Here is an 18,888-nt window from a genome sequence, read left to right as displayed (position 1 = left end):
TGGTTTGTCTCTAAACTCCATTTCCCTCCTTCCTGAGAACAATAAAGTCTCACCAGAGGATTTTACTGCCTTACTGGTTTAAAATAACAGAGATATTGCTCCACAAATCTTTCAACAGCTCAGTCCAGTGAGTAAAATATGAAGCAAATGGAGGAAGGCTAGGGATGAAAGAGTCTATGAGTAACCAAGTTGTGGAAAAACCTAAAAATTATAATAGAATCAGGATGCATGGAAACACATAGAATGTACCAGAAGGTTCTGGAGTGTCTTGCTTTCCTGATGCCTCTTTTAAGGGCTGTTATGGTCCCCCACCTCCACTCCCTGATGAGAATACTTTCTGCCCTTTCAGCCCTGGTCTGAGGATGCTCCCGGACCATCCTTCAGTGTGCCTGCGCTGTCCTGCCGTTTTACAGTCACCCCTCGGGGGGCACCAGGGAAAGGCATGCATGGAGACCTTCCCTGTGCCCAGAGATCAGTTTATGTAAGTTTGGTTTAACTCTTTTAAGTGCTTCAACAGTTAGCAATCTGACTCAGACACAGGTCCCATAAATCAAGACCATGGCCTTTAAACTCTCTACCCCCTCTATTTCCTAACAAGGAGAGAATGGGGTGCAGAAGAAGGTGCTGAGTGGCTCTCATGGATCTCTTTTGGGGACCCAATAATGACTGTGAGATGTTAATGGGAGGTGACAGACAAGCGGGGGGTGATGAGCAGAAGGAATCGGGGACTGTTGTGCTCTGGGTTGGGGTCTCCTTATATCTAACACTGGCAGCTTCCCGCATGAGGAAGGCTGGCCAGTGTGGTGGTGGTGCAGGGGTGTATCTAAAGAGAGTTGCGAAACCCTGATTGAAGGCTTCCAGAGCAAGACGGCCACGTGTGTTCAAGGTCAAAGGTGGATAGTGTGTCTTGGTCAAAGGCTGACTTCTGTTCACTGTCAGAAGAGAGAGAACTTTCTGAAGAGCCTCCCAATACATTCCACATTGTTTTGTGGCCGTCTAGGAGGGGCGCATACCATGAATTTCATCCATCAGGCCAGGGAGTGTCCAGTGTCATTTGTGTCCAGGCAGGTTTGGGAGCAAAACTCCACCTGAACCCTGAACCCTGGAGTGGCTTTGGTGAAATAAAGACATTTCCACCCATGGTGAATGGGCTAAGGAAGAGCCTACCTCATATATATATATATATGTGTGCCTGTTTGGGGCTGTCATGAAGAGGAGTGGCCTGGTTTAATCGAAACCTTGATTTCTGACTTGATCCAATTTGCATGGCTGGTTTGCTAAGGTCCTTTGGGAACAGCAAGATTCTAGTAACCAGAGGCAATGGAAAAGTTCTCGTTTTGAGCTAGAAACTAAACCAGATGTTGTAGGCAACTGGCTGTCAGTGTTGATCCTGTCCACAGGAGGATGGCTCCTTGTGGATGTGTGGGCTAATCAAAGCCAACTGGCTTGTCTAGTCCTAAATAGACCGGGTCCTCTGGCCTCACGCTCCCACCACCAGCCCCCAAACAGATTTAAAGATCCCTTCATCTTCTACTCAGTGCCTGTCCTGTGACACACACCATGCCAGACACTGGGGAAATTCATGAGATAGTCACCTTGGCAAGGTTTTTAAGGCCATGTGCAAGATCTGGCCTTGACCTGACTTTCCAACTAGATCTTGGATCATTCCATGCATTTTGTGTTGTAATCACACTGGACACAGTGCCTTTGCTCTTGCTCCCCCACAGCTTGGCATGTCCTTTGTCCTCCTCTTTCTGTAGACAGTGTCCCAACTTCCCAGATGCAAATGCCATCTCTGTGGTTCAAGGGACACAATAATCATGATGATGACATCCTAAGCCCAGTCATCCAATTTCTTTCTTTATACCCCTCCTCACAATTTGTACTGACTTTATGTTTGTTTATCCAGTACAACATGGTGGTTAAGGGTGTGAGCTCTGCGGTCAAATCATCCAGGATCAAAACCTGATCTTTGTTAATCCTTATCTATCTGTCTTAACCTCAGTACCTCAGTTTCTGAAACTCTAAAGTGGGGTTGACAGCCGTAGCTTCCTTTTCTCATCAGTCAGTGTGATTAAATGCATTTGTTTCTCTCTTTTAGTTTGGATCGTCTGTTTCACAAAATAAAAACCTACTAATACATAGAGACAGAATCTATTGACTTACAGGAACTGTCCCTCAGCTCTTCAGCTCAAAGCTAGCGCTCTACCACTTGAGCCACAGCGCCACTTCCAGCTTTTTTTCTTTTTGCTCATGTGGTGCTGAGGAATCGAACCCAGGGCCTCAGGCATGCAAAGCAAGCGCTCTTCCACTGAGCCACCTTCCTGACCCCACAGCTCTATGTCTTAATCGAGTGAAATAATTTATAGCTAGAAAATCAAAAGAGATTTTTTTCTTGGCCATAACGTGTATAAATATAGTCCAGGAGTTAGGAAAACACATTATCATCCATGTTTACCCAACTTGCCTTGAGGTTAAAACATTGGAATTCAAATGATTTTATTTAATCCCTGGAAAACTGGCCATTTCTGGAATTCAATAATTTATGATTTCAAGATAATAAGGAGACAGTATAGTGAGAGTTCTAAAACACAGCAGGTGTTAACACTGAGCAACCATACTTACCTCATTCTTATCACGAAAGACCATACTGGGGAACCTAAAATAGACCCAATCACTTTTAAAAGGGCGGCATTGCAAAGGGAGTGAAATTAGTTGGTGGTGATAATTGTCTTACGTAGATCTCACACAAATGTGGTACTTCACAAAGGTGCTTTCAGAAGAGAAGAGTAAAATAATGATTACCTAAGGCTTGAGAAGAGAAGGCAAGGGAGAGACTGGTCAATGGACACAAAGCTTAGGAGCAATACATTCTGGTGGGTATCTGTGATTGACAAGATTGCATTAAATATTCCAAAAAAAGCTGGAAGAGATTTAAAAAATTATTCAGACCCCAAAGAAATGACAAATTAATGAGGTGATAGAAAGGCTAAGTACCTCGATTTGATTATTCTACAATGTATACATGCATTGAAAGGTCAGACCATACCCCACAAATATGTACAATTATGATGTGTCAAAAACTATTAGAACTAAGAGAAGACATACATTTGGAGTATTTCTGAAAGGTCAATTTGTGGTGAAAAGAGGTCCTTTAGTGAAGAACTGAGTGTGCTGAGTATTAATTGCTGTGGTTAGCATGGGGTTTGTGTTGAACGTGGTCCTGTGATTGACATAGTGGGTTTCTAGTACTTTCTCAGGAGTCTAGAACTTCCTTTGTTCTTTAATGCATGAATCCTAAATAATCTATGTCCCACCTCTCCGGTGAGGTGCTTGTCAGTACAGTTTCATATAATGTGGGGTCTCTAGCATCTTCCGACTGTTCTTAACCCTTGAGTGGCCAGGACTGTGGCCAGGTGAGTTAGTGTCTATGGAGTTGCCATATGTATCTTGTCCAAACCGAGCACTCAAAATTCACCGGACATTAAAGTTCTGCTCAACAGAACTTAGAAATTATTTTAAGTGCTTTTTAACTTCTTGTATTCATCATTCTGGACTCCGGCGGTCATTCAACAACATAGAATGGATGGAGGGAACTTGTCCTCTGGTATATTGAACAAACCTGTTCTGAGGTCAGACTTAGATTGAATGCAGATAAGATAGTTAGCACTTAGTGAAGTAAGGACCAGTGGGTCAAACTTTATACATGAAGGAACTGAGGCCCAGCATGGTGATGTACCTTGTACAATGATGCCCTTGTGGAGATGCAGGGTTCAGGCTTAGGTAGTCTGGGCTCCCAAATTATTATTATTATTATTGGTGGTGGTGGTGGTGGTGGTGGTGGTGGTGGTGGTAGTGGTCATGGGGCTTGAACTCTCGACCTAGGTGCTGTCCCTGACCTCTTCAGCTTAAGACAAGCACTCTACCACTTGAACCAGGGCACCACTTCCGGTTTTCTAGTAGTTAATTGGAGATGAGTCTCACAGACTTTCCTGCCTGGGCTGGCTTTGAACTGCAATACTAAGATCTCAGCCTCCTGAGTAGCTAGGATTATAGGCATGAGCCTCTGGTGTGTGGTTTCCAAATTCTTAATAAACTTTATTATAATGAAAGTAACCATGTTGGGAATATGTAGATAGATGGAGAAACTCTGTGAAACTCTTATCTTCAACAAACCACCAGAAAACCAGAAGTGGCACAGTAGCTCAAGTGGTAGAGCGCTAGCCTTGAGCTGGAGAGCTGAGGGACAGCTCTCAGGCCCAGAGTTCAAGCCCCATGACTGACAAATAAAAAGAAAGAAAAAAAGATAATTGCTTTATGGATGGAATTTCTTCCATCCCTACAATCCTCTAAACCCATTTGGTCTTCATCAGCTGCAAGCAAACACTTCTGAATTCATTAAACCACATCTCACTGTAACATTTTTAAATTTAAACTTGAAAATTCAAGCAGGTATGAGTGATCTAACTCTTGATATGGGCTATAAGATATATACTGTAATAGAAAGCAATCCAAGTAGTTCATTCTTACTTGAAAGTTGGTTTGCAAAAGCTTAGAAAATGATGAACCATAAAGATCGCTATTACAGATTACAAGTATTGTTATTTCATAGAATGATAGTGACCATCTTTGCTTTTCTTCAAGTAGTTTTAACTAAATGTTATATTCCTATAGAAAAGGAGGACAAATCATATGTTTATATAGTTTGATACACTTTTATAAATTGAAGACATCTTTATAACCAGTACAGTTGGAACTATCACCTAATACTAGGCACTGGTGGCTCTTGCCTGTAATTTAGGAGGCTAAGATCTGGAGGATCAAGCTGTAAAGCCAGACTTGGTAGAAATCTGTGAGACTATCTCCAAAATCATCAACCAAAAGCTGGGTTAGAAGGCTTGGTTTAAGTGATACAGTGCCAGCTGGGAGAGCAAATTAAGAAAGAGCTTGAGGCCCCAAATCTGTTACTAAGTACATTCAGATTTCAAATTATCTTAATTTTGAACTGATACTTTTTTCATTGTATTGGGGTTTGAACTCAAGGCCTAGCACCTCTACCAATTGAGCCACATCCCCAGACTCTTTTGTCTTAATCATTTTGAGGATGAAGGTCACATGTTTTTGCTCAGGGCCAGCATAGGACCATGAGTCTACTTTTGCCTTTCCTGTATCTGAGATCACAGTAGGCTTGGCGTGTCCAGCCTATTTGTGGAGTTTTCTGGGGTGGTCCATGATCTTCCTTAGCTATGCTCCCAAGTAAGATTATAGACTTGAGTCACCACGCCTGTACCTCTTGAATTTATATCTTTTATCATTATGGACTATCTGTCTCATAATAATTCTTGACTTAAGTTTATTCTTTGTCAAAGGTCAACCAAATAATGACTTTTGAGTAGTATATTTAGTATGTGTTTTTCTAAAATATATTGCAGTATTTTCTGTGTCCTTACATTAATATGTGTCTCATGTGTGTTTACCTTGTCATAAGCCATAACATACATATATACACACACATATATATACATATATGCACATATTTATATGTATGAATATAATTATAATACATATGTCTTTTAATGACATTATCTAGACCATTTATATTTAATATAATTACTGACATGTTTGGGTTTCTATCCCTCTATGTTTCTATCATGTGCTTTATACTTTGTTCACCTATTCTAAGTGGTTTTTTTAGTTAAAAAAATCTTATAGCAGTTCCTTTTTGGTTAACGTATGATTTAACCACTCTTTACTCTCCTTTCAGTGGCTAATGCAGATAGTACAACATGCATCTTTGACTGTTTGGAATCCAATTCAAACCAGCACTTTCTGTCGTCAAAACGACTCTGGGATCTTTGAACTTTTTAAGTGTTATTATCCCCCTCATTTTCAATCATTGCTGTGCATTTGGTTCTGCACGTATGCTGATTCCCAAGAAATATTATTATTGCCATGGTTACTTAGGCTTATCGGCCTGGTGACCCTTTCCTTGCCTTCACATTACTGAATTTCCATCTGGGACCATTGATCTTCTGCCTGAGGACTCATCCGAATCAAACCCCATTCGCTTAGAGTTTTCCTTTAATGTGGGTCTTTTCTGAGTGACAATTTTCTTAATTTTGATATTCCAGAAGTGTCTTTGTTTTGTCTTCAAGTTTGTTTTCAGATTTTATAACTTTTTATACCAGTTTTATGGTATACAATAAAACACGCAAATCTAAAATGGATAGCTTCAATAGACACACCTATTTAAATCAGCACCCAGATTAAGATGTAGAACATTCTGGCATTCCAGTTGGCTGGAATGCTCCATGTTAGTAGTTGCTTCCTCAGAGGTAAATAGGCAAACTGACCTCTAGGTTCATAAGGACAGATTAGTGTAACCTATTTAGAAATTTTAATACGAAAGGACTCCTACATTAGGTGTTCTTTAGTTTCTTCCTTCATAAACATGGTGTCTGTGAGCCTCGTGTCTGTTGTTATGGAGAGGAGTAGTTTATTGTTTTATGGCTTTATAGTAGATCATGGTATGACATATCCTAATCCATCCTTCTAGTACTGATGGTCATTTGGGCATTCGTGGTTTTAGGCTTTTGTAAATAGCGCTTCTGCTAACACTCTTGTTTATGTCTTTGGGGTACATAGTACGTTTCCTGTGTGGACATGCCTGGCAACGAACTGCTGGGTCATTGGCGTCTATGACTTTAACTTTAGAAGATACTGTGGATGAATTTCCTTGATGCTATGTCCTATCTTTTCAAGCACTGTATCAGTGCTTGAAACTGCTCCTCCTGCAGTTGGCCTTGAGTTCAAAGCCCAGTACCATCAACAAAGAAAAAGAAAGAAAAAATAGTCACCTACTTTTTCCTCTGTTGTGCTATATAATGTCTTCTGGAAACACCTGCAGAAATACCTGCACTGAAGGTTTTTATATTGTTATTGCTTATATTAACACAGAAAATGGAGCTCCCAATGCTCTCTACCTGCCTGTCTGGTGAACGCTCCCAAGTGTGTGGGTATGCAGGATTACTATGGTGAGTTCATGGGTACAGGAAGGGGTGGGCCTGTGGCTGGAGAACTTGTCTCCCTCTCAGCTCTGCTGTATGTAAGTGTGTTGTGATACAGCCCTGAGGTCACTGACAGGCCAAGGTGAGTCGGCCTCCTCCTCCTCCTCCTCCCAGCCTCATGGCCATCTCAGTGGCCTAGGAGATCGACAGCTGTCAATCATCCCTGCAACCAAGCTCCATTTGAAGTGGACAGCATTTCAAAGGCTGTGAAAAGAACAGGAGCTATGTCTGTCTTGTTCAGAGGGAATTCACTTTTAGAAAAAGGCCTACTTCTGATTTATCAGAGGAAGAGAGTGGCCATTTTTCTACTTTTCCTTCTTTGAATAAACACTATTTACTAATGTGGGTCCAGGTTCTCTGAGAATCTGTAAAGAATCTACAACGTGATCCACAGCTACTGTAGCAACTTAATACTTTGGGGATCAGCTGAGAGGTCACTTATTAGTCAAAACCATCTGCCAGGAAGGGTGGTCATGGGAGGGTGGTCATGGATGAGGTGTGGAGGGACCTGGGAGGGAGGGATCTGGGAGGGCTTCCTGGAGGAAGTGGTCTCCTGTTGACACAAATACTCAATGGCCACTGCTTCCAGGGATGCAATTTTGCCTCCCAGTTTCCACCGACTCTTTCTTGAGGCTATGATTTTGTGGTCTGAACAATATTTGACAGCAATTGCCACTTTAGCATTCTGTGGTTGATTCCTGAACAAGTTCTATCTTCAGTGCCAGCGGTGTTACGGAATGACTTCCCAGGTTTTCTACTCTTGGATCACAGATCTTTGTCCTGCAGATGGGATACTCATCTTACAAGGGTGTCTGTACCTCACCTCTGCTTCTTCTTGGGGCTCCGTAGCTTCTAGAGGATGAGTGGAAAGCAAGGCAAGCTGGCAGAGTATTGGAGAAACCACTGCTCAGAACTTTGAAGGGATTTCATCCACTAGTGGCATTCGGAGACATTTCTTTCTAATCATTTCCTCCCTTGTTCTTGTTGGCTCCATGAATTTTTCCACAAGGCAATGGCCAGAACTTTATGGAAACCAAATGATCCATTACATGAGAGAAATGAAAGGCAATTGATTCAGAATACTAATTCCTTTCCTGTCTTTAGTTTGGTACAACAGGGCTCTCGCTCCCCCCCACCCCTCTGTTTGTCCTTGGATTCCAAAGGGAGCTTTATTTAAGACTGATGTTAATTTGTCAAGTCATTTAGCTTCAGAACTTATACTTACAATAGGTTTAAAGGTCCCAGCAAGGAGGCATGCTGGATGGGGCAAGTTGGCAAGCAGGGCATGGGGTGGCAAGAGCGTGATCCCATGTGGGAGACAGAACACAGTGGGGTTCCTGGTAGACATTCCCCGAGCTCTAACACACCACAGGGCAGCGCAGCACAGGAAATCACGCTTCTCAGCTGAGTTGGCTGTTGAGACCGAGTGGCATTCTTGCATGTGATGATCTGTTCTTCTCCACCTCACCCACGAGTGAATGTCTTGTTGCTGTATTTCTACCTTGGAGAGCTGCTACGATGGGAGATGAGACCCTCGGGAGATCCTCCCCCCACCCCTCCTCTATTGCTGGATTCCTGCAGCCTCTCAGGGAGAGAGCAGGACTGGAGTAGTGTTCAAGGGACTGAAAGGGAACTAAGGATCGAAGCTAATGGACTGGAGGTAGGGCTTGAGCCATGGTGGAGGGGAGTATTTAGAGTGTACATGGTCCTTGCCATCTTGAGCTCAATACTTGAACAAATGGTTTAGAGGACTTTAATGGTGTCTGCAGATGAGGGGTGTGTAACTACTGGGTCAAGAGCCATGTTGCAAGCAGTTCACGCTTTGCAGGCCTTGTGGCTCTGTTTCATCTACACAACTCTGCCCAGGTGAGATCCTGCCCTCTGGAGTTTATACTGCTTCCTATTGGCCATCACAGCTCCGTCCGGTTCCTTAAGATTCCACTCTTAGGTTCAGAGGACCAGACCCACAAATACGGTCCGGGGGCCATGTGTCCTTGGGGATCTGTTGAGACTCCGAATGTGTTGTAGCGAAGTTCAGGGTTACATGTTCTGAAGCTGAATTAGTGGAAATTTATAGCCAAGGACATGCCCTTCAACTTGCCCTCCGGGCTCGCAGGTTCTCTTGAATATTGCTCTAGAAATTATTATGTTGTTCCTCACAGAACACCCATGTATGGAGTGAAGGTTTACTTTGTGCTAGACACAGAACTGAGCAAGTTGTTATGTTGTCAAACGATCCTCCTTGTATTCTTGATGTGAAGGAACAAGCAGGAGAAGAAGTGAACTTGCAGGAGTTTGAGAGAGAACGTGATTGGAAAAAGCCTCCTATGAGCATCTACCCATGGCTCAGTGGAAGCAGTGATTCAGGGCTCTGCCGAATGCTCCCAGTACGGGCGTTGCAGGGCCATTACTGGCAAGAGGCCAACATGCGGGCTGGGTCCTGAGTCTACTGATTTGGACAATTTTTCTTTTCTTTTGTCTTTTTCCTTCCTTCCTTCCTTCCTTCCTTCCTTCCTTCCTTCCTTCCTTCTTCTCTTCCTCTTTCCCTCCCTTCCACTCTTTCTTCTTTCTTACCACATGAAAATACATCCTCAAAGATTTTTTTTACATTTGTTGATAATTGATAGCCATGCATCCCATATCAATGTTTTGCTTGTCAATGGACCATGTATTCAACAGTTGTCTAATAAGCTCATAATGGAGTTGAAGGAAATCCTGTTGCCTAGTGACACTGTAATTGTCTTGATGTGACAGCCCAATACTTAGATTATGTGTGTGTGTGTGTGTCTGTGTGTGTGTGTGTGTGTGTGTGTGTGTGTGTGTGTTGTATGTGTGTGTATGCATAAAAACAGCAACAAAGCTACTGGCTGTACGGAAGCGTAGTGCGTATAGCTAATGTGTAGTTAACATGTCAGTGAACATGTTCTTGGTTATTATGTTTACTGTGGCTACTTTATGTGTGTGTGTGTTTGTGTGTATGTGTGTGTGCACACACATGTGTATGTACTCACATATACCAGCTCTGGGGTTTAAACTCAGGGACTGGGCACTGGGTTTTTTTCCTTAAGGTTGGAGCTCTACCACTTGAGCCACAGTTCCATGTCTAGGTTTATGTTTTGGTGCTTAATTGGAGATAAGAGTCTCATGGACTATCCTGCCTGGGCTAACTTTGAACCATGATTCTCAACTCCCAGTCTCCTGAGTAGGTAGGATTACAGGTGTAAGCCACCAGCACCCAGTGGTACTATGTATTTATTTTATCATTATCTTAGCATATACTCCTACTTCTGAAAAGGTTTACTATGAAACCAATGAGTTAGAGGCAAAAATGGTGGTCTGATTTTCCTGATATGCAGAATCTAAGTTGAAAAAGATAGTAGGAAAGTGGAAGTGGGGAGAGAAGGTAGGCAGGTGGGAGGTAGAGGAGAAATGGAACACGATAAAACCCATTCTTTTGTACAATTCATACAGATTAGCTACAGGGATCTTAGAAAGTGTACCATAAAACTGTAGCCCAGGTCTCTGAACTTCATCATCACTCCTGAGTGTGATCTAGTCTCGTGGTTACTTAAGAACACCAGGCCTACGGGTACAGTGTGCACCCTGCAGCCCATGTGTGCAGGAGAACCTTGGGAGGAGGAGGCCATGGGAGGAGGGGCCATGGGTGGAGGGGCTATGGGTGGAGGGGGCCGTGTGGGTGGGAAGCCATGCATGGAGGAGGTCGTGCGTGTAGTTTTGTGTAAGAATCCTCTGGGATGTTTATACAATGATGAAATCCCAGAACCACATTTTAAAATAAACTATTCTGCTCTTACAGTGACAAGATGGGAAGATGGGTTCTGTAAGCTCTTTTCCAAAGCTACTGCCAGCAGCCATAATGATATTCCTTACCATGAAAACCATTGTCTCAGTCTTTGGTCAGAAAAACACAAATAAGAATATTTTTATTTTTACTTTTTCCTAATGAAAACCAAGTAGGAAAAAAAGAGCAGTTGGATACGTGTGCTGGGCATGCAACTCTGAGTGGAGTTTCTGTCTCTGTTCAGCTGAGGGCGGACCCAGGCCTTGTCTGGCAGGATGAGAATTGTACCCTTCTAACTCAGAAGCAATTTTCCTTTGCATTTTGCCTCTCAGTCTCTTTTCCTTTGCCATGCACTTCTTTGCAAAGCATAAAATAGGTCTGACACGAGTGTATTTTTAGATCAAGGTTATATTGTGTTTTGGTCAATTGCTAACTCAGGGCCCGTGGAGAGGAATTCTCAGGGATGGGAGCAGGACCCGAAGGTGCCAGGTGGACACCTGTGCCCCTGGCCTGCAGTTGGGCAGACCCCGTTCTTCTGGAGATGTCCACAAGTCAGCAGCACTTGCTGGGATGGTGGTTCAGACGCTTTCTGCTTGCTGCACATCATCCTAGTTTTCATCCTGGCTAGAAGGAAAGGCAAGTTCAAAGTCAGTCTCCTCCAGGGCTGTGGAACCACGATGACGTACGACCATCCCCAAGTTTGTCCTTCTTTCTGCCTTTAACAGCAATCAAACCTCATTCCTCAATTTAGTTTGGCTAAAAGGACTTGGACCCTAACTTTATGGGATTTCTTGTGATGTCCAAGAGACAGGACCCTGGGTTTCTTAGCTTCACAATGGAAGGAATAAAGCAAAGCAGACAGGCAGTGTTTTCTTTGTCCTCCTCGCTTTGGTCCTTTCTATTTGAAAATTATTTTGTATAATTTAATAACCACTCATTTTTCTTTTCTGCGTCTTTGGTGGACAGCATTATGTAGGCATAAATAGGGAGGAAATAGCATAGATCCATCAAAAGATCTGCTTAACATTGAATTCTGTAGCCCTCAATGTCTGGTCTGAAAAAGTAGGAATATCTGTATCTAGCACCAGCCTGTCAGGTCTTCTGTCTCTCAAGTGCAGTTAGGCAACTCTGCACAATTGTTCCTTCCCTCCCTCATTCCTTCCTTCCCTCCTTCCCTCCTTTCTTCCCTTCCTTCCTTTCTTTTATGCAAAAGAGTCTAGCGATAAATCATTCCCTCCCAAGGACAATTTCTCTCACCATACTATATAGTTTCATTATAAACTCATTAATTCTTACTCATAAAAGATTAATTTTCTTCTCATAAATAATATTTGGTAGAGAGATGGTTAAGAACAATGGAATAAATAAACATCACTTACATTCTCACTAAAATGCTGCAGTTTTGATAGACTTTTTTCTTTGGAAATTTGCTTTGCATCATTGGAATTAATTGGCAATACATTTGGGGTTCTGTGCTTTTCACTATATTATCATTTCACATGCTATTAAAATCATAAGTGTAACTTTTGGTGACTGCACACTCTTCCGTCATCTGCTGGCCACATTTCTTCCAAGTTCCAGTACCGTTGTCTCTTTAGGGTAGGGGAGTCTAAATGAAAGGAGAATAAGTACTTTGAGGACTAAGTTGTTGTCAGTATTTTATTGACATGTTCCCCTAGGGTAGTAGCAAGTATAAAGTTTTTGTAAAGATGTAGATGGTAAATATTTCAAGCTTTCCAGGCCAGGGGTTATTTGTAATGACTCAACACGTGTCTTACAGACCCCAAACAGCCATTGATAGCAGAAAAATGCATGGATAAAGTTGAATCTCAATGAGGCTTCATTGACTGAAGGAGGATTAGGCAGTGGCTGGCTAATTCCCAGGTTAATTTTATGATTTTATGCAAACAGGCTTCAGGATGCATTTTGGAAGTAGGTGGGAAGTGACTTAGGAGTTGATTGCTTTATCCCTCCTCCCCCACCCTCGACCCCGTACAGTCCTTCACAATTCCTCGGCCCACAAAAGGCTCCCTGGGAGCAGTTCATAGCCAGCCCAGGACAAACACTGGCTCTTTGCCTGTCACTCTCCTGGCCTGGCAGGCAGACAGACCACCTCCAGGCTATAAAGCCCAGGGAAGCTGTCACCTGACTTTGAGCAACTGTCTGTCATGCTATTTACCCACATGTCAGCTCTGTGTACAAAGAATGGCTGTAAAGGACCTCACCTGGGTTTGTGCCTTCCTTTGCCAGACTCACCAGACTTAGCCTTCAACCAGCAGGGGCCACAAAAAAAGCCAAGCCAAGGAAGAAAGTAGAGGCTTTCTGTCCACAGAGCAGCATGGTGGGGGTCTAGCCTTGAACCAAAGTTCCTTGGAAAGTCTACAGTGAAGCAAGGTGTGACTACAGGAGTTTCTGAGCCTCTGAATTTTGGGGGGGAGGGGAAGGGCAATCATTTCTAGCCCCATGGTAGCTGGCAGGTCATGTACCTCAAAGGGAGAGAGGATCTTTGTGTGTTTCTAAGCCATGTTGAAAATGTGTGTTCGCACTTGTGGCCGGGTCCTCTCCTTGGTAGGGACAGTCAAAAGGAAGTTCGGGAGTAGTGGTCCTTGTATTTTCCGGGTGTAAAACTACAAATAGTTGGCACTGAAATCCCCAATCACCCTGCTTGCTCCCAAGGCTAGAAAAAAGCTTTGGGTGACAATGTAGCCTAAATCTCCCCTCTACACTGCCAGTCTTTGCTGACCACATGAGGTCGGGCAGCCAACCATAAAAATGCGTCAGGCTGGGCTTTCTGGTTGTAACCAGAGTTCTGATTTTTTTTTAAAAGCCTTTATCAGGTTGTCTCAAGTTCTCTGGCTGTGAACCTCATCTTATTTAGTTTATTGCCCGTGAGGAGGAGCTTAATTTGCGAGTTAAGATATTTTGTCTTGAAGCTGAGCGTTGAGCAAGAGGCTGAATCATGACCCAACCACTCCAGAGTTTGCCTGGAATAGATCTGCTTTTTTATCCTCACGGTCAGTGGGAGGTGTGGCGCGGGCATGGGGGCGAAGGGGAGGGAGACAAATGCTGGTAGAATAATGTTAACTCAATAAAATAGATGAAGATCAGATTTCCCTCTTTCTGGCTGCCTCTCGCCTAGAATCCTTTTGTTGACTTTTGGAAACTTCCTGGGATGGATAGGTTCCCTGTCCTACAGGCCCAATGCCCCTTGATGAAGAAGCCAACCGTAGCTCCCTAACCACAGAGATAGCTGTTGTCAGAATTATCTGGAACACAGACTACTGTTTTCCGTTAGGTTGTATGGAGACATCGTCTTAAGGCTGAGAAGCTGCTGTAAACACAAGCAGGAACCCCTCGCAAGACCCTGGCTGTCCTTCCTTTTCTACCTTTTGACTTAGTTCTTAAAGAAGCAAATCTTTGACTGTCATAAGTGGGTAGGTGGGAGGGCAGTGTTCCACTTTTGTATGTTCTAGATTCCTTCCACTCTAAGTTCAGATGGTTTAGGTGCTGGGAATGTGCTGATGACAGCCTTGATTCTTACCCCATGATTCAGTGAGGGGCGGGGTGCTGTGTGTGCCTCTGGAAGACCATATTGAGGTTGAGGTTGGTTGGGGCAGTGGTGACGGATTGGGGTGTGTGCCACTTGAAAACAACACCTTTCCCTGTTGGATGACTTTCAAAGAACATTAAGAAAGCATGAAGTTTTTGTTTACTAACGAGGAGCCCAGGTGAAGGAAGGGTGGAATAGGTTCCCATGGCCACGTCCCACAGGCAGGAAAAGATGTTCAGCTGTGACTGACAGTTTGAGTCTCAGTTCCCTCTGAGTTTCCTATTGACCTAGATTTCCCTTGAGACTCAGAAGGACTTAATGCACAGAGCTGGGAAGCAAGGGGCTCACCTCTAGGAAGGTACCTTGGTGTCACTGGCCTGAGAAAACAGATCACAGCAATCTGGGACATAGGACAGGTAAGCTGGCTAGGGAGGGAGGGAATAACAGACAGCAGGGGTTGGCAAATCAATAGCCCGTAGTCTATCTGGCCCACTGCCAAGTTATGTCAATAAAGTTTTATTGTCACATAGCCATGTCTGTTGTTTATCTGTTAGCTATGGCTGTTTTTGTGCCACAATGACAGAGCTGGGTTGCTTTTTTTAATTTTTATTTATTTTTTATTGTGAAAATACTGTACAGAGGGATTACAATTACATGGGCAAGATAATGAGTACATTTCTTATCAAGCATTGTGAGCTGGGTTGTTGACATAGAGATTGTATGACTCTTAAGGTTGGAGGAATTTGCTTTTTGGTCCTTTATAGAAAAAGTTCATCAATGCTAGCTAGGGGGACATCATGCAGAGATGCTCAATGTGACAGAGGACAGAGACAGAGCACTCCACGTGTCTGCCTCTTTCTGAAGCTTCTCGAGTTGCACTCGGGTGTACTAGAGCACACACACACACACACACACACACACACACACACACACACACAGGCACACACACAGGCACATGCATACTACTACTGCCGCTCCTGCTGCTCTGCCATTAGAGAGCAGAATGGACCATGCCCACAAGCCTTCCTAGATAACCCAAGACAAGAAGCTCTGTGTGCAGAGACCCTGTGTGCAGCATCTTTAGTGGCTCCTCCTAGGGAAGCCCCTGGGGTGCTCAGTGCTGTCGATGCCACTCCTGGTGCGGTGGGAGGGAGGACTGCTCACCGTTGGAAGCATGACTCCTCATGTCTTCCTTGGTCCCATCTCATGGAGCAAAGCCACTCATTATGACAGGATGAGCCACAGTGGCAGTCCCACAGGGTGTTGGCACCTCAGTGCTTGCTGGAATAGGACACAGAACCTTCAAGGTGGTGTTTTGGGGTAGATATTGAAAGAGTAACCATTGTGCTATGCCTACCTAATCCCACAATGTGGGAGTCTGCTTTTTTTCTTTAAGATCACAGGTGTGTCTCTGTCAGTGTATGGAAAACACATTGGAAGGCTTCTGTGTCCTTGGGGTGCTCCTTGCTGCACCCTCTTATTGGCAGGAGGGGAGGTGGGGGGGGAAGAGACTGGTAGACCTGAACCATTGCGTTCTGTGAGAGTCGGAGATCTGGTCTACCTCATCTGTGTGTCTCTGGATCTGTGGTGGTTTTGGAGTAACTATATTGACCTAGACACACTTCTTGGGGCCTTGTGGGGCTGTGACGTCTGAAGGTCAAAGTCTACATGGCCCTGGCATAGCCGACTCCATGCAGCTCTCATGGGGCCTTCTGCCGCTCCCCTCTCTAGAAGCTTCCGATGTGACCGTTCCTTTAGAGTCTTCCTAGAGTAGAATTCAAGTCCTCTGTCTCTAGCCTTCAATCCAAGCCTCCATGCTCTTCCCCCTGCCCCCCGCCACTCTGTGCCATGATCCCCACCACCAGGACAGCATGGTGCTAGCCGGAACTTCACTGTCCTCAGACAAACCACCGCTTCTTCCTGAGACCCATCTCCTGACCTCCAGGATGTGGAGTGAGTTATGCTCGTCTCCTTCACAAAATGGAGATCGTTTTCAATGCTACCCTGAGGTTTATTCCCTGAGACCTCTCAGGCTCTGAGCTTACACTGTGTGCAGGGGAAGGGGGAAGGAAAGGAGCTCCAGGCAGATGCTTCATGGCAGTGGCTAAGGAAGTTTGTTCTCCAGAGAGGAGCTGGGGGTGGGGAGAGGCGTGCAGAGCCACACACTGCCATATAGTTAAGCACAGTTGGACAGACCAGGCAACAGGTGCTCTTTGGTGCTTTTATTGTTTTGTTACGTGTGTTAACACTCTTCAGCTAGAGCAAAACCAAACACATGTCCTGGTTATTTAATAACCAGACAAAGAGCATCCACCAAATCAGGGTGAAAAGACAAACAGAAGAGAAACAAATACTCTCCTCTGACAGGTGGCAGATAGAAAAAGGGCAGGGTCCAGGGATGAGGTGAAGGGGCCACGGGATTAAGGTAAGGGGGGTTGGCGGCAATAAGGAACTGTCTGAACTTGACCTCAGAGAGGGAAATGCTGTGTGTTCAGCCTTTCCTCCCTCCCGACTTGGCAGTGGAGGCTGAAGAAGGTAAAGGTCAAGCTCACCTACAAGAGGAAGTCCTGACAATCGGCGGGGGGTGGGGGGGGTGAGGCACTGTCCTGTGGGAAGATGGGATCCAATCCATTGTGGGGGGGATAATTGAGCTGCCAAATGGGAGGGAGCAAGAGGGTACTTGCAGTTATGGAGTTATGACTTACGGAGTAGAGTCTTAGCTCTGGGGAACTGGGGTGAGTCAGGAGATGGAGGGGTGGAGCCCCAAGAAAAGGCTACCACCAAGAAGCCTGGCTACAGCCTCTAACCTCTGCAGGATTTGTGACTCTTTTATGGGCCAGTTGGCCAAGGGGCAAGGGTCACTGGGCAGAGTCACAGGCTGGGACCAGCACCCCACATCCCAGCACTCCTGGACTTGTGTAGTTTGCCAGATAGCCAGTGGCTGTGGCTCCGATGAAGAGCTGCTCTCCTAGGGGAACATTTTTTAAAAATTATTTAATGGTTTAGTTAATATTTTCTTATGTGATTTGGATGATTTAGGACATGGAGTCTCATGGTACTTCAACAGGCCCCAAACTCCTTCAAACAGGAAGTGTATGAGAGTGTTCTTCCTGTGTGTTTATTTGGTAAGGACTCGGTAAGGTGATTTCCAGTCTTCAGACATAGCTCTTGTGTTCATGTGGCCTTTCTGCTTCCTTCTTTCCCAAACCTCCTCCAAAACCACAGGCCACTTGCGATTTGAATTGCCTTGGAATGTCCCTGCTGGGGACAGAACTTACTGTCAAATTTGGGCCTGAAAGTTCATCTTCAAAATAACTGGAAACAACCTCGGCTCGGCAGGGGAGAGACACACACAGAGAAAAGAAGAGCCAAGTAATTCTGTCCATTTTATGGACCTAGAGGCCAAGGCTCAGAGAAGGTGGGGCCTCCTCCCCATGTACCCCAGGATGTGAGAGATTCCCACACTGGTTCTGATTGGTGGGCCCATTGTTTTCTCCATTGCACAACCCTGGTGGAAAAGGGAATCAAAGGCTCTGTTGGGAAGGAGCTGCTCCCACTGAGCATGTGCAGACCAAGAAGAGGAACGGCATTGTTGTACCAGTCTGGACTGCTTTAGGCCATTTCTCATTGCTATAACAAAACTCCAGAGGCTATATATCCTGTATAAAGAAGAAAGGTTTATTTACCTCACCTTTTTGGAGGCTGCAAGTCACTCTCAGCCAGCCTCATGGGCTGAGAGTCTGGTGAGAACTTCCTGGCTACATTACAACATGGTGGAGGAGAAGCAAGAGACCAGGGAAGGGTCAGGATGCTCTTCCTAAACTCATTCTTTTTCTTTTTTTGTTGGTCATGGGGCTTGAATTCTCGGCCTGGGTGCTGTCCCTCAGCTTTTCAGCTCAAGGCAAGTGCTCTACCACTTGAGCCATAGTGCTAACTTCTGGTTTTCTGGTAGTTTATTGGAGATAAGAGTCTCATGGAGTTTCCTATTCAGGCTGGTTTTTAACTGTGATCCTCAGATCTCAGCCTCCTGAGTAGCTAGGAGTACAAGTGTCAGCCACCAGCACCCAGCTTCTAAACTCATTCTTAAGAGAATTAACATGCTCTTCCAAAACCTACCAATCTACTCTGTGAGATTAGCACTTACCCCTGTCTTAAGGATTCCAAAATCTTTCAGAACCTGAGAGCAGGGGACCAGGCTTTTAGCACATGAATCCTTAGGGAATCAACCAGATTCAAACTAGGTCAGGCCCAATCACTTGTTCACTTGAGCACTACAGAATGTTGAAAAGAAGCTACACAGGACCTCAGCGTGACTTATTATCATCAAAACCGTCTCTAATTGCTGTCCTTTCTTCAGAGAGCACAATCTGAGAGATCAGCTAATCTAGATGAATTCTAATCCAATGTGGACATATTTTAAACCCTAGATTCTAGGGAATGGATCTCCCAGGGAGCATCCTGCAATTGGC

This window comes from Dipodomys merriami, unplaced genomic scaffold (assembly GCF_024711535.1).
Source record: "Dipodomys merriami isolate MVZ:Mamm:240054 unplaced genomic scaffold, mDipMer1.0.p SCAF_35, whole genome shotgun sequence".
Taxonomy (NCBI): domain Eukaryota; kingdom Metazoa; phylum Chordata; class Mammalia; order Rodentia; family Heteromyidae; genus Dipodomys; species Dipodomys merriami.
The sequence above is the reverse complement of the archived record's forward strand: the minus strand, read 5'-3'. Positions refer to the sequence as shown.